This window comes from Penaeus japonicus, unplaced genomic scaffold (assembly GCF_977035675.1).
Source record: "Penaeus japonicus unplaced genomic scaffold, GWHDUDI00000001_assembly GWHDUDI00000009, whole genome shotgun sequence".
Taxonomy (NCBI): Eukaryota; Metazoa; Arthropoda; class Malacostraca; order Decapoda; family Penaeidae; genus Penaeus; species Penaeus japonicus.
The window spans coordinates 35,620,711-35,625,710 of record NW_028234411.1 but is presented as its reverse complement, the minus strand read 5'-3'; positions in this window follow the sequence as shown (position 1 = coordinate 35,625,710).

Genomic DNA, 5,000 nt, shown 5'->3' with positions numbered 1-5,000 from the left:
GATAAATAGAAACAGATTAATATAAAAAGTATGAAGAATGAGGGACCTTAAACTAGATTATTTAGAAAGAGGAGATTATAAAGAAACCTAGTAGTACATTTACTTATCTAACAGACATGAAACATCAGACATTGTATAAGTTTTTGCAAGGGTTTATATAGCTATTGTCATTCATAGTCAGATGTATTCATTATCAGATGCATAATCTTTTGTAGGATATGTTGGCATAGTTCTTGAATGTTAACAATGTTATTGTTGTTATTTTCTTACATATCACTTTTATTATCACATTTTTCATTATAATCATTATTGTAATTCATCATCAACATTTTCTTAGTCACCATATTCATCGTGAAATTGATTTACAATCTTTCCCTTCATACAACCTTTTATTACCTTCATCTTTTCATCGCTACCATTGTCACCCCATCAATCATTTACTATTAGTATGATTATTAGAGGAATATTTTTTGTTATGTTACATTTTAAAATAATTATGTTTATACATCAGGCCATATATGGATGTGTACTTGTTTTAAAGTTGATAATGTTTTTGTAAAAAACCCACAGTGTTGTGTCTTGGAATGATGACTAATAGCCATGGGATATTAAAGGAAAATACTGTGATTGGCTATTTAAATACATGAATAGTAATTAAGGAAATGGCTTTACTGGTTATATTGGTTGACTATATGTTACTGTTCATAATAATAATCAATTTAAACAAGATGATTAAATGTTGAGTTATTAATTCAGATTATAGACTGCATGGGTGATGAATGTATGAGTATATTATAGTGATTATTTGAGGAAAATAATAACTAGAAGAAATTGTGTATTTTATACAGATCTGTAGGTGCTTTTTTATGTTAGTTTTATAAAAAGAACTAAGAGTTATCACAAAAAGAAAAAACAGCTGCATTTGAAGGCAAGTCATTTTTCTTATTACATATGAGACTGGGCCAACCCATCTCTAACAAGCATTGCTCATGACTGCCTGCATTATAGAGGAAATTTGAAGGATCAAGCATTTACAACAGGTCATACATTCATTCATTACCTGTTGGAACCAAGTAGTTGTTTGAGATGGATTATCAGTCATGAAATATATACATATATATATATATATATATAGGACAACAAGGAAGAAGAAATCCCAACCAAACCAGTTGACGTTGTTGAAAAATAATGACAAGTACGGTGTTGTCTGCCAAGACTAAAACTTTATCAAAAGCCCCGTAGGAATCTCCATGACTCAAAAGGTATCTTGTAGGCGTAAGGTTACTCAGATAATCCTGCCAAGATTTTTGTAACACTTTTATTGTTTAGGAGCATTACTTGAATGTGTAGATGCAGTTGTTGTAACAATGTTGTACGTGGCCATTGCTGTTAACTGTTAGGGTTATCTGTGGTTAATTTTATTGGACGCTGAGTAGAATAAGCCTGGTTTTCCAAAGCAGTGATTCATTGCAAAATGTGTAATGTTGAAACCAAAAACCAATGTGGTAATACAGAGTTCGTTGCTGTAGAGAGAAAAAAGTACAATTGGTCTCAAAGCGATTAAGAAAACATCAAAAACTCATTCCATTTATATATAGACATACTTGTCATCATCAAAATCACATAAATATATTTTTTGTTGTTTTCTGTTCCCTCTTGCCACCTGGAGAGAGAGTTGTAGTAATCCTGTGGTCTGCAGTCGCATTTCTCTCTTCTTTTTATTTTTGCTTTAATTTTTTTAAGGGACTTACATATCACACACACACACACACACACACACACACACACACACACACACACACACACACACACACACACACACACACACACACACACACACACACACACACACACACACACACACACACACACACACACACACACACACACTTCATTCAGGATATGAAATTTACCTTAAGAATTTACACTCACACAAATGCACACTTATATTCACTTTCATTGTTTCATTCAAACTCAGTCATTCACTCACATTCACACTCTCATCCATACTCATATTCATGTGCTTATTAACATCCACACTCGCATTCATATTCACCACTGTCACTCACATTCAATTGTTACACTATCATTAACATTCGCTCACAGTGTATTTGTTAAAACTCGCACTAACTCTTGCTGTCACGTTTACATCTATACCTAAACCAACACACACCTGCACACGCAAACGACTCGGAGAGAGTGAGAGTGCGTGTGCGCGTGCGTGCAAACATAAATGCAACTATAACTGCAACTATAACTGCAACCTCACACCTACACCTACACTTACACCTACACCTACACCTACACCTACACCTACACCTACACCTACACCTACACCTACACCTACACTTACACCTTCACTCACACTTACACTTACACTTACACTTACACTTACACTTATACCTACACTTACACTTACACTTACACCTACACCTTCTCTCACACTTACACCTACACTTACATCTACACCTACACCTAGACGCGCCTATAACACCCCCACACCCCACACATTTATTTTATTTTATTAGTTACTATCCTCGTATAGCAGACGTTGCTAAGACTTCCGTTCCTTTTCATTACCCTATACTTAGCACCTCTATGTTACCAAGGTCGTTAACGATATGTCCGTGACGCAATACAGTGCTAGTGTGTTCAACCAAAGAAATCACTCTATTTAAAACACAAAGTGTCTAATTTGTATGATTTTTTTCCCCTGTTGCTTTCAAAATTGTATCACCCATAGAGATTGAAAGAAAAAAAAATATATGATATGCAATATTTATGCTCCAGGGCAAGCTTTGTGCACAGTGGATCATAAAAAGTAAAAGTGTGAAAAAATATAATGCATTGAATAAAATTATTCGTTTTCTTATCCTAATCTAGATTACGAGCTAAGAATTACTCTTGGAATATAATAGACATCTAATATGCAAGATCATCGTAGACATTCAAAGTACTAATGAAATTCTGGTATTGTACAATTAGAATGCTATTTATTTATATAGTTTAATAAATACGGCTTTGGACTGTTAAGTAAGGAGTAATATACATAAATGGTTTCACATGACAAAATAAACTGACCATTTCAGTTAAAGAAAAATAAATTAATAAAAATGTACATTATTTTTACAGGTCTTATATCAATTTGGTCTTGGAGATTATTTTCATATAATGTACCCACTCCTAACGTATGAATTGGATTTCTATCCAAAAGACTGACTTCGAAGAAATGGGATATGTAGTTCCCAAAGCAGCTAACAGACAGAAATTGGTTTCGTTGTATTCTTTGGCAATGCAGATTATGCACAAAGTTATTGCACCGTGCTATACGAAAATGCAATTGCTTGGAACTCTTCAGATACTATCCATAACATAAATACTATCCACATACTGAGCATCTGATATGCTAACTGCAAATATCAAATCCCACCTTTGGATAAAAACGGACAATAATCTACAACTGGATTCGGTACAAACATGTGCAAAGTATTATATTTTCTGCGACTAAATATGAATACGTGAGAAAATCACCAGAAAGAAAGATAACACTAAACAAAGTAATGTTTAGAACCCGACAGTTCCGCCTGTTAATTCCACAGGCCCGTGCGTGAATTCAGCTCTCCACAGAAGTCAAATATAATGTTAGAAATAAAATACTATAATAAATGTACAGGAGCTTTCGTATCACCGACCTTACACTTGTTTACATTAATGCTCAAGTGACTGAGTCACACCTCATAAAAAGTTAATTAATATAATAATGCAGAATTAATACTGTACATATATTAAAAACGAAATATATATTTTTAGACTCTTCCTCTTTAACCGTGACACCGATACTGTTTATTCTTAACATTATTAATTTACGACGAATACTTCTCTGATGTTCTGTGAATTATTAAGAATAGTATGTAATAGGTATGAGCATGAGAGCATGAAATCAAGACTTACGAATACTAATTCATTTGCCGTGGAAGACGACCCCATTGAACGTATGTTGTTGAAACATTTATTTCATATAATTTAGCCTATTTCTTATTTGTATGAGACGCAACGACCCTCATACAGTGAATACTCATCTAGAGGATATAGAGTTGCTGATTATACGTCCGAACATGTAAGCAATGAGGTATTACAACCAGCCGAGACGGAGCGGTTTTATAGATCTAAGAACTGTGGGTTAGAAGAGATTTCTGGATGTCGCGAACATTGCACTGAATTAAAAAGTTAAGGGAACGAGAAGCAGAGAGGGAAGGCTGAATTGCATAACGGATGTCGAAAGATGTACGGCTGTTCAGAATTTGTCTTTGGTGGAAGTGTTGGAGGTTTATGTAGGGAAGCGCGGGAATATGTGTATTAGACACTCAAGGCGTAAGGGCAATACATGGAATTGGGTCGCGATGAAAATAGTTTGAAGAATCCTGCTCTAGCGGTTGATCACTCCATTGGCACTGAACCTTTGCTTCAATCAGGTATAAACGAGAGCAAAGTAGGCAGAACTAGTAGTGCCAATATTACCGTATTGGCGAACGTCGTCTGCTAACACATCGACTTCAGAGCAGAACAAAATCCCCACTTTACCCAACAAAACCAAAAAGGGAAAATAAATGAAACGCAAGTACCTACCACGTACCCAGAGATCATGGGGCTATCACTGTTTAATCTTGAGCTCTGCTTAGGAGTCTCGGTTTCTCAGGGAGACGAGCCTACGGTACCTATAGAATCGTGGTGAGAATCCATTTAGAAATGGGTGTAAAGAGGTGCTCCATGGGTTCTTGCATTGTTGCATTGTGGAATACAGACACCGTAATATGTAAGAGTTTAGTTTATGGTTTTAGTAGTACAGAAGTGGACTATCATTTAGATATATTTACAATCAGGAATTTCACCAATCCGACGGATTCCCACATGCAGACATCTCTTCCTGATCCACGAGTAAGAGTACCTGAAATGTCCTCATACAGTAGACCCTTACTACTGAGCAGATGGAGCTTGATAAG